This window comes from Gordionus sp. m RMFG-2023, chromosome 1 (genome assembly GCF_954871325.1).
Source record: "Gordionus sp. m RMFG-2023 chromosome 1, tfGorSpeb1-WG-v2, whole genome shotgun sequence".
Classification (NCBI taxonomy): Eukaryota; Metazoa; Nematomorpha; class Gordioida; order Chordodea; family Parachordodidae; genus Gordionus; species Gordionus sp. m RMFG-2023.
The window spans coordinates 5,660,501-5,673,742 of NC_088775.1; positions in this window are offsets into that span (position 1 = coordinate 5,660,501).

Consider the following 13,242-nt stretch of genomic DNA (forward strand, 5'->3'; position numbering starts at 1 on the left):
GAATCTTAAAATCATATAACTTTGATTTTATCTCATAAAATTTTTGATCATTATTATTGCTTTTCTAAGTTTATGCTTATCAGGGTTAAAGGTTGAAGAAGATGTAAAATAAATACTTTAAATTTTTTGGAAGAAAATAACATTAATGTACAATGAAATTTTATTTTTTTAATTATTTATACTTTCTGTTATAATTTAAAATAAATTATAACCTTTTTGGAATAGTTTGAAATTTTTCTACAAAAATATTTTATAAATAATTGGCAAATTTGGCCAAAGAAAAGGTAAGGGTTCTGATTACTACCCACTTGATAATACTTATGATATTGTGAATTTAGTTCAGTGACGACCTTGTTTTTAGAATATGAATTCCTTATTTCGAAGTTGATTTAAAATTAACTGATAAGAATATTCCACTATTTCCTAGGGAATTTGGGAAAACCTGATTTATTCCAATGATTTTTCTTATGGTTGATTTTAAATGAGGAGGGTTAAGAAATGACTTTTAATTTAGATTTGTTTGATGACCACAATAATTTTTGGTATGATTTATGATTTGAGATAAATTTTGCCAAAAGTCGAACAAGCCAATTTTTGAGAAAATTAAAATTAAAAGAAATGGGAGTCTGGAGGTTTTGTTTTTGTCAAATTTTAACATTTTCTTTTAAGATGTTAAGTTTCACATATTCTTAAATGAAATGTTTAATTTCATTCAAAAAAAATCGAACGATTTGTAGAAGAAAGTTTTCAAAAATGACATTTTTCTGATTTTTTTGAGGCACCTTATTATATATATAAAATTTTTGAATATTTCTTATTTTAAATAAAATCTCATCTATTTGCATAATTTAAACATTAATAAAAATGTTAAATTAGTTTGGCTTTGGCGTGCTTGAACAAATATATTAAATTGTAATTTCGATAATTGTAAACTTTAATAAGGATAATTTATATGTTAACCATTATATTTTCTTTTTTGTCTTCAACGATTATGCCCGTAAATTTGTCCTTGTAAAACCCTCTATAAAATTGGTATTTTTCTCTTGGGTTCGGGTAGATCGTCGGATTGCCATCTTTATGTTCAATGAAAAAGTTAGAACTCAATACATGATCTGTCATGGGATATAATGTTAAGTGTAAACAGCTTTCCTCAATTTCTTCTGGCAAATTATTTTGCTGTATAATATCATCCAAATGTCCATTTTCTACATCTAAATATGCCAGGGACCATTGATTAAGACGAATTTCTAAAAAAAATATAAATATTTAAATTTATGTTCTTTAAATCAAAATTACTATGACCACCATGGCCATAAAAAAAATCTTTATAAAATTTTGATCTTAGAAATATATATACCGTGGAAATCATAATAAATTTAAATAATTTATGTAAATATTAAAAAACAAATAATAAAATAAAATGCATCGAGAAAAACTTATAATCTTTTATTTTCCAATATTTTTTAAATAAGTTATTAACCAGCTTTATAAAAATTAAATAAAGATTACCTATTTGCGTGGTCAAAAACAGATAAAATATAATTTGGACGTTGATCATTTGAATTTGATTAGAACATTGATTTTAATTATTTATAAAAAAATTTATGCTTTAATCAATATAATTTGGAAATAGTATAACTTCTTAAATTTATTTTTCTACCTTTATAAAAGAAAATTTTTTAAAACTATTTTAAATATGGATCATGTATATATTTATTTTAAATAGCCTAAAATTGTATTGCATTAAAAGTGTTAGTAAATGTAGTATTTTTGTTCAAATATTTGACATACCTTAATTACTGTAATACAATATAATTGTAAATATATATTTTTTTAATTTAGATATATTTGATTAAAGTATAACAGTATATTATTTTTTTATCCTGGTCGTGACATTTGATTTTCCTAGTGATGAACAAGAAAAGAGTCTACAAAGCACGATATATATAAAAATAAAATAAAATGAAACTTCCTGTTGTCTCATTAGGAAAATCGTGTTAAATTTTTATTTAACAAGTCTCTGGAATAAAGTTTAAATTGGGAATGAGTGGCAAGAAATGCTAAATCACTTGGAGAAAGTATTTGCAAGCCAAAATAGCTTTGTAAGGCTTCTTTTATGTTTTTGACGATTATGAATATTTTATCTAATTAAAATTTTTTTAACATAATAAATATTTTACAAATAAATTTATATTTAAAAACTTTGATCACAAATTTTTAGTAAAAGAAAAAAAAATATTATCATTCGATCATTAGCTTGATCAATAACTTCATATATTTCACATAATGAGACGTGGCTCATTACTTGTTCGGGATTTTACTTGTGTAGATCTTCCGTCTCTCCACAATCATCGAGTTGGTCAATCAAAATTTACCCACAAAATTTTATGAAATTCACCTACCCATATTATAATTCCTCTATATAGTAGGAACAAAAGCGATTGTTGGAACAATCTTAATGCAATTTTTAGCGCTTGAGCAAGAAGACCTACCTTAACCAAGGACATATGAGATTCATAAAAATAAAAGTGCAAGTAAGACAGTACACTTGTTGTGGCCCAACATAAACAAAGATATAGAGACATGGGTGAAAAAATTTAGAATGTCAGGAGCAGCATTTATTTAATATTTTAAAATTAGAATTAACTTAAATAATAATTTTTATAAAAAATTATAAAAATTAAAATATGCCTTCTAGACTCCAAAAAAATATCATTACCAAAAAAATTTTTAAATGAAATGTGCAAAAAATAGCTGAAATATAGTTTATTATAAGGCTAATATTTTTTTAAAACAATTTCAAAATCTCTGGAGGTGAATTTATACCGCATTTATATATCTTTATCAAACACTCTTTTAAAAAACATATAGAGTTTTAAAATATTCTAAATAAATTTTTTTATTTATATTGATACGCGCTTTACATCAGGATCTATATCAATATTCCAAATATCAAATATTTACGCTGATCTATCTTAATTATTGTATAGTATTGTTTGTTTTGATTTAAGAGATGAAATTAAAAAATTTCTCTATTGCACTATAACTAATTATCTAATTAATACATTAATAATATAATTATAATAATGATCTTATACAATATATAATCTCCATAATCTATAAATGATATTTTTCCTATTATCTTAATATTATAAAATTGAGATACACTATAAAATCTAATGTAAAATTTCTAACCTCCACCCGGCCAATCAGGCCCGACCATTCAAGTTTGGAATCATTTTTAAATTGAGGTTTGGCTTTGGAAAAGGAAATTTTTTTTTCTACAACGGCAGAATTACTATTATGCATTTTGTAAACATATATAAATAAATTGAACGGGCAAAGTTCATTGACAAACAAAGAGTTCACCCTCAATGTTCACCTTTAAAAAAAGGAACACGTTAATGTTTAAGATTTCATTTGATATTTAATTTAATATAAATGAATACCATATATTTTTTAAATTATTAATTTTTAATATATGAATAACTTTTATATGTCATAGTGTTGTTAAATTACTTAACTTTGACCATCTCTCTTGTAGTTTAGTCAAGTTTTTAACCTAAAAAATCTAAATTAAGCCTTTAAGTTGAGTCTCAACTTGAAGATTGATTAGAATATTTTTGGATAAATACATAGCTACGCTGTTTTATAGTTGACTAACGTTAGGTAATTATAAAATTTATTATTTTAAAGTATATAAGTTTATAATACTTTGTGTTCGATTATGAAAATATATAAACCTTAATAAAAACTTAAAAATAATAGCGATATATCAAATAATCACACTATAAATAAATAAATAAATTCTAAAAGATATTAACTATTTCATATCTATTTATATAATATTTAATGATTTTTACTTTACATAATTGTTAAACATGGATTATTATTTTATTATAATGGTTATTATTTAGTGCGAATTTTTGTATCTTACATTCATTAAATTAACATCATTTATATTAACTAACTTAATTTTTTTATTTAATTGTTTTAATAGATTTTTTGTATATATAAAGGATAAAATTATTATAGTTTTATTAGTCATATTAAAAATGTAAAATTTTAAAATATATTATATATAAAATTAAATTGTTTATTTTAAAATAAAAATAAAATAATCTCGTAACATTCATCTATTTTTAGAAAACTTTAATAACTATTATTATAATCATAATAATTTAAAGCCTATGAAATACATCTAAAATAAAATATTAACAGGATAGATCAAATCTCGTTAAATTAGATAAAGATTTTAAAACTAATATTTTATTTTTTGGGCATATTTTACATATAGTTTAGGATTGTTGTCATCCTTCATTTAAGATAAATTATTGAAATCAAATATTTTATAAGGATATAATTTTTTTGGTTTGATTTTTCCTGTGGAAATAGATGAATCGGGAATTCAATATAACAATAAATTCATGTAAACGTATTCTTTTTTAAAGATAAACTTTGAACGTGAACTCTTCGTTTTGTCAATGAACTTTGAACGCGAACGGGTTCAACTTTATGTTTACAGTATACGTAATAGTAATTCTGTCATTGGCAAAATTTCTTTTTCCAAGGTTAAACCTCAATCTAAAATTAATTCCGAATTAGTTGATCCTGACGGATTGACCGGGTAATAGGTTAGAAATTTCACGTTAGCATAGTCTCTTTTAATTTTACAATATTAAAATGTTAGGAAAACTATCATCAATAGGTATTGGAGATTCTATATTGGATAAGATCACTATTATAATTATTTTATTAATTGTATCAATTAGATAATTAGTTATATTGCTGAAATTTTTTTTGATTTGACCTGCAATACTATACAATAATTAAGATAGATCAACGTAAATATTTGATATTTGGAATATTGATATAGCTTGTAATATTTACTTCAGACCTTTACGTTTATCAATATAAATATAAAATTTCATTCAGAATATTTTAAAACTCTATTTTTTCTTAAAAAGTGTTTAAAAAGGTATATAAATGCGGTATAACTGCACCTCAGGAGATTGTAAAATTGTTATAGCCTTATGATAAGTTATATTTCTGCTCTGTTCATATATTTCTATTAAATGTTTTTGGGAATAATATTTTTTGGAGTCTAGATAATACATTATAAAATATAGCATAATGAATATCTACTTAATAAATATATATGATGTAATATAAAAAAAAATTTCATGTGTCTTGAAATAAGAGGGAAAAGGGGGTGTTTCAAAGAAACAATTGTGATTTCCTTTTGAAATTTCAAATTCCATATTTTGTTTAAGGGAAATAGATTAATTTTTAACTCCCATCCTTATTTTTTTTTACCCAATTGATTTAAAAATTTTGGAACAGGGGGTTTATCAAAACATTAAAAATTAGAGGGAAAAAATAAAAGAATTTAAACCTATATTTATTGCAAGAGATCAGAGTTTCTATTAACGGGAAATGAGGCAATACGTGACACATCCCAGACAGGTCATTTGGCTGCCAAGCCAAGTGGGACACTTATCATCCTCATTTAGGAGACCTAACGACTTCAAACTATTGGGGAAACCGGCCGAAATAACTCAAATTCGCAGATCAACCTATTTAGATTATTATGTCGCAAAAAACGGCCAGATGCTTAGTACCTTTAGAAAAATATTAGAGTTTAAATCGGATTTCCGGATTTTTATTATAAAATGGCTGCAGGCACGTAAACAAAAGACAGAACTGGAGACACCCCCTCCCCCTTCAACTTCAACTTAGAAGGCAAATAATTGAGTATCTATAAAAGATTGAAAACGGAAAATTTATCATATATATTGGGGAAGGGGGTGGGAGGTGATGATTTTTGATATATACTTTAACAAATATATCTAAATTAAAAAATATAATACAATTAGACTGTATTGCAATAATTAGGGTGTGCCAAATATTTGAACAAAAATACAACATTTACTAACGCTCTTAATACAATACAATTTTTGGCCAAAAATAAATATAAAAATGCTCAATATCTAAAAATAGTTTCAAATAGCAGTAAGACTATATTATAAAATTTTTTTTTATAAAGTTAGAAAATAAATTTAAGAAGTGTCATACTGTTTCCAAAATATATTGATTAAAGCATAAAATTTTTTTTAAATTTATCAAAGTTCTAATCAAATTGGAATGATAACGTCCATATTATTTTTTATATGTTTTTAACGACGCAAATAGGTAATCTTTATTTAATTTTTATAATGTTGGGTAATATCTTCTTATAAAAAATATTGAAAAACAAAAAAATTATAAGCTTTTTTACAATGTATTTTATGATTTGTTTTCTTCATTATTTACATAAATTATTTCTTAAATTTATTATGATTTCCACCTTATATATATATTTTCTAAGATCAAAATTTTATAAAGATTTTTTTTTATATTGCCATAGTGGTCATAATAATTTTGATTTGATAACGAAGATAAATTGAAATATTTATATATTATTTATATGATTTATTTTAGAAATGTGTCATAATCAATGATCCCTGGCATATTTGAATGTACAAAGTGAACATTTGGATCATATTATGCAGCAAAATATAAATTTACCAGAAGAAAAGGAAAGCTATTTACACTTAAATTATATCCCATGAAAGATAATGTGCTGAATCCTAATTTTTTCATTGAACATAAAGATGGCAATCGGACAATCTACCCGGACCCAAGCGAGAAATACCAATTTTATAAAGGGTTTTACATGGACAAATCTAGGGGCCTAATCGTTGAAGACAAAAAAGATAATATGATGGTTTTCAATACAACATATAGATTATCATTATTGAAGTTGCCCTTTTTAGAAATTAATCATATTCTAAAATAAATAGAATTTGAGGAGCCTTAATAAATCGAATTAGTAATGAATATTTTTTTTTCGCCAATTTAATTTATTTGTTCAAGCATGCCAAAGCCAAACTAATTTAGTATTTACATGCTAGATAAAATAGATTTTTTTAAAATTCAATGTTTAAATTATGCAACTTGAAGAAATTTTATTTAATAAAAAATAAACTCGAACCACATTTTTATCCCCATATTATTTTTGATTGAATAAAATAACCTAAAGATTCCTAAATTCAACTAATCAAAGTTCTTAGACATTTTCTGATAACATTAATCAACAGATTCGGGTAGAAAATTTGTATCTAAATTAATTAACAAATATTTTAAAATTAATTCGATGTAATTGTACTATTTATAGCATGTTTTAACTAGATTTTTAATACTAAAAATATGCAAATAGAAAATTAGACAATTTTTCTTTAACATTCTTAATAAAAATTTTACAAAATTTAATGATAAATATTAAAAAATTTACTATATATAATAAGATGCCTCAAACTAAAAACTTTCTAACTAAAGCGCATTATTAGAATTTTTTTAAAAGTAAAATTATATTTAAGAATATATATAAAAAAAACTTAACCTCAAATTTTTTTTGAATTTAATCAAGTCGGTTTTTAAGAAATTAAGATATAAGAAAATGTTTTTGACAAAATAAAAATCTCGAGGCCACCATTTAATATTTATTTTTTTCAAAAACCCGCTAAATTTATGCCAATGTTTTGCAAAATTTTCTCTAATCGTAAATAATCTTTCGAACAAATAAAAAAATGTTATTATTATGTGTTATAGAAGAAAAAAAAACTTGAGTTATATTTTTCTTCAAATCATAGAATTTTCTTTCTCTTATCGACATAATAAAATTACAAAAAAAAAATTTGGAGATGATAAGTTATATATATATTCTTTAATAAATTAACAAAATTTAGTAAATAAAAAATAACAAATGATGGGTTTCAGTGTTGGAGAGATTTCTAAAATGTGATATTTTTATGAGTCATCCGGTATAATCAAAAGATAACTTAACTTGCCTTACTTCTTTAGAGGAATAATCCATAAATTTATTATTTTTTAATTTTTCCATATCGATTGATTGAAACTACGGACATCGGATATTTGGTGGGTGTGAAAAATGATTTCATTTTAAATATTATTAATTTTTATTTGATAAAGGAGAGCTTCAAATTTATGTTTACTACAAAATTATTTAAATGTTTATTCATAGCATGGAACGAAAAAATAAAAGATGAATCTTATTTGATTAGGGGTAAACCTGTCGATATAAATCGAAAGAATATGTATCCCTTAAAACGACTATCCAAGATGACCCATTATGTACAATATAATAATATATTTATAAAAATAATCATTTATTTAGATAATTTTTGATCACTTCGGTAAATTAGGCAACATGTAATCAACGCGTGTATATTGGAAAAATTTTGTTTTAACATAAAATTAAATTTATTTATAAAATTTAAATAATTTTAGAAGTAAAAGAAATTTATCACATGCTTAACATTTATTTTTCTCTTCTGTAAAGAATGGAGTTTATCTAAAATATGTTAGATGGCAGTTCATTATATTTTATCTATGTCCTAAATATTTGCGATTTTTGGAATAGGATTATTTGTAATGTACTAAACATAAAAGCCAGATGCAATTATGAGGGGTTTGAATGAGGAAAAAGCGAATCTACGAAATTCAGGATGATGAGTGGCAGTGGCGTATCCAGGATTTTCTTATAGGGGGGCAAAAATTTTTTGGGGGCTTCGTTCCCAAACCCCTTTTACCTGGCCTTCGGCCAGCTTTTCCCCGGCCTTCGGCCGGGTCTTATTTAGCTATTCTATTAAATTATGAATAATTTAATAATAATTATATTTCTATTTTTAACTATTATTTACTAATTCGTGCTTATGGATAGGATATTACAAGCCTCTTTTTTATTATTTCAAGTTAGGTATATTATATTTAATAAAGTTTTTTTAAATGTAAAGGTTTATTTATATGTAAAGTTGAAATAAAGTGTAATGTCATTTTTTTTATAAAATTTGCTTTAAAAACTAGCCTCAGCTTAAATTCTCATACAATATAAGTAGAATATAATTTTTTTTATTGAAAATACTAATAGTAGTTTAAAATATTGACTAGAAAATAATTAAATTAACAAGTTTTTTTTAACTTCTTATCAAATACAAGATTTTTAATTATTTCGTTTGTCTTTGGAACCAAATCTCTGTGTATATTTAACAGAGCTAACCCATTTAGCCGAGATTCAGTACTTCGTAAATATGTTTTCAACCTTCTCAAGTTGGAAAAAGTCCTTTCATTCGTACATGTTGTAATAGGCAAACATGCAAGAATATAAAACAACTTCGAAATATTAGGAAATTGAGCCAAGGTTTCTTTACACCGATTGAGCGCATCAATAGCATGCTCAGGTAAAATAGCGAAACGTATAAATATTTATACCACAATTCGAATTCACTGATTAAATTTATTTCAGTATCAATCTCATAGGAATAAAATTTTTCTAAATATTTAATTTTACCAATAGTGGCATTAGAAAATGAAGAAGGATCTTTGGGTAATAAAACTTGAAGATTGCTAAAGACTTGTTTTTTATCTAAAACCCGTACTTTTATTTGCTATAAAAAAGTATCTAAGAATGGGATGAAAATGGATATTTTAGAATATTCTTCAGTTGAGCCAATATTTATTTTCATCTCAAAAATGGCCTAGGTGCTAGACGAGGTTTAATTAGTATTATATCATAAAATTTAGCCTTCGATTTAACGTCTAGATAAATATTATACATTCATTCTTATTGTATCTACCTGTTCATGTATATTTTCCGCCAAATCAATAACTTGAACCAAATCTAAATTTGGTTTTTGTAAATTTCTACAAAGTAGTGAGCTAAAAATAATTTATTGATGCAACTAGCAGCAATGATAAACTCTGATTGATCAATTGAATTGAATAATGATATCGCTGCTAACGACACATTACTTTTTTTCATGCTCAGCCTTATTTATAAATTATCGTTTGATTTCAATCTCTTTGACTAAATATTTTTACATTTTATTAATATTTTTGAATAATATGTTGGAAAATTAATATTCAAATATTTGTAAAATTTTGATTTGTGTGGGTAAGGGGGGGGGGGTCTGGGGGGTGGGGGTAAAATTTTTATTAGCTTAAAATGATATTTATGAAAATAGTCAAATTTGCGATGGGGGGGAATTTCCCCCTTTCCCCCCATTGGTTACGCGCCTGATGAGCGGGAATTAAATTTTAATTTAATTTTGGTTCTTCATTTTAGGTAAAACCTGCCTATTGGATAATCCTTTATCAAAGATTAGTTTAAATAAGTTTTTTTTATATAAAGGCTAGTCATTCTCCCAGTGAAAAATAGTAGTTAAATGGGTAGGTTCAATTTATATTTTTTTTAAATCTTCAATATTTATTTTTAAGAAAAGTTTATTTAGTGCAAAATTTATAGAAATGGATGGTGAAGGGCTCATTAATTTCTTACAGATAAGTTTTTAATTTACATTCTTGTTAAATTAGTTGGTAGTGAAAATTAGGATATCCCAAAGCTAAAATTAGGTTTTACCTTACCAATCTTGACCAAAATAATTTTATTCTGTTAATTTAATTTTCGTTTCAATATTCTAATGATGATTTAATATTTTATTTTGGATTATACAAATTTTTTTTCGTAACTTCTTGTTAAGCTATAAACTTCCGATTAATTTTATTTTATATCTATGTTTAAGGAGCTTACATAAAATTTTTAAATTATGGCTAAATATAAAATAGGTGATTTTCATGAATTTTGGGTAAAAAAAAAGGTTTTCTGGTAAAATATGTCGTAAAAATTTTACAAAAAATGAACATAAGTAAAAAACTAGATATAAAAAATATATCTCTTTACAACAAATATAAGTTAGGTTTTTATGCTTAAGTGCTAAAAAGCTATTTACATTAAGATTATTCCGTCAATCACTTCAGTCCTTATTATATAAATGAATCATAATATGTGTAAGTAAAATTTTTGCTGGTAACTTTGATTGACCAACTCGTTGATTGTGGAGAGAGGGAAGATCCATGTAGTATCCCGAATAATTAATGGGCCACGCCTCATTATTTAGAATATATGATGCTATTGATCAAGCTTATGATCGAATGATAACATTATTTACTAAATTTTTGTGATCACAGTCACTTTCTTTTTAAATATAAAATTATTTTTAAAATATTTATTATATGTTATAAAAATTGTAATTAGATAAAATATACTTAAAATAATAATTGCCAAAAGCAAGAACAGCTTTCAATCTAATCTATCTTAGTTGCAAAAATTTTATCGGCTTGATTTAGCAATTTTTGTTCCGAATTCCTAATTTGAACTTATTTATGAAACTTGTTAAATAAGAATTTCGCATTCGATTTTCATAGTAAGGCAACAAGTTTTTATTAATTTTTTTTATATATACTATGCTTTGTAGCCACCTTTTCTTGTTTACCACTAGGAAAGTATATCAAATAAGATGACTAGTTAGAAAAAGGGAACACTCTAATGGTAAATCTAATGCAACAAATTAAAGCTAAGTAGTTCAAATTTAAAAGTAATGTGTATTTAATATACTAAAACACGCCAAGAGAATACCTGCACCATTTTGAAGGTGGGTATATTACTCTGATAGTTCTAGGTTCAAATCCATGTATAGATCATATTTTTTTCTGAAGTCAGCTAGCTGGTTCCTCGATGCGGGGGAGGGCGGGTGATATATAGGATATATAAAGCAACCGGGTCCTAATGTTAATATATATTTAAAAACTAAGTGGGTTTCGTCATTATTTAGCAAATTGCTACCGCCCCCCCCCCCCCAAAAAAAAAAATTTGCGATGTTTTATAAATACTATTTAAAGCAAACATCCCCCCCCCCCTCACTTCCCAATTCCTATAAAGGTCTATAATTTTTTAAGCACTGATAATTTATTTTAGAGAAAATGGTGTAACCAAAATTATTTTAAAAAATATACCCCTTAAATTCCCCCCTTCTCCTAAAAATTCTTTCAAAAACTAGAAAGAATTTATGGAATGAAATACCATCCAAAACGTTTACCTTTAGAAAATATGGGAATAAGTTTTAAATCTGAATTACAAATTTTTATCATAAAATGGCAGCAGTCGCGTAAACAGTAGGGAGAGACCCCCCGACCTTGACCTTAGAAGGCAAATAATATATAATTTATTATCTAAAAAAGATTGGAAACGGAAAATTTATCATATATTAGGGATAGAGGGGGGTGGGAGTCGGTGATTTTTAATAAAAATTTAAAACATATTATAATTAGATTGTATTGCAGTAATTAGGGTAGTCAAATATTTAAACAAAAATACTACATTTCATGCTCAATATCTTAAGTTTCAACTAGCAACAAGGCTATATTTTAAAAAAAAACTTTTTTATAAAGGTAGAAAAATAAATTTAAGAAGTCATACTGTTTCCAAATTATATTGATTAAAGCATTAAAATTTTTTTAAAAAATTTTTTAATCAAATTCAAATGTTCAACGTCCAAATTATTTTTTATCTGTTTTTGATCACGAAAATAGGTAATCTTTATTTAATTTTTATATAACGGGGTATTTCCACGGTATATTGCTAAGATCAAAATTTTATAACAATTTTTTTTTAATATTGCCATAGTGGTCATAATAATTTTTAATTGATAACGAAGATAAATTAAAATACTTATATATTGCTTATATGATTACTTTTTAGAAATGTATAATCAATGGTCCCTGGCATATTTAGATGTACAAAGTGGACATTTGGATGATTTTACACTGCAAAATATGAATTTACCAGAAGAAAATGAGGAAAACTATTTACACTTAACATTATATCTTATGACAGATAATGTGTTGAGTTCTAATTTTTTTATTGAACATAACGATGGCAATCGAACGATTTACCCGGACCCAAGCAAGATATACATATTTTACAGAGTGTTTTACATGAACATATCTACGGGCATAATCGTTGAAGACAAAAAAGATAATACAATGGTTTTCAATACAACATATAAATTAATATTATTGAAGTTTCCCATTTTCGAAATTAACTCTCATATTATAAAATAAATAGAATTTGAGACACTTCATCCTAATTCAATCCATTAGTTACAAATTTTTTTTTCGCCATTTATTTCATTTGTTTAAGCATGCCAAAGTCACTAATTTAGTAATTTTATGCCTGATAAAGTAGCCTTATTTTAAATTCAATGTTTTAAATTATGCAACTAGAAGAAATTTTATTTAATAAAAATGAACTCGAACCACATATTTTTGATTGAATAAAATAACATA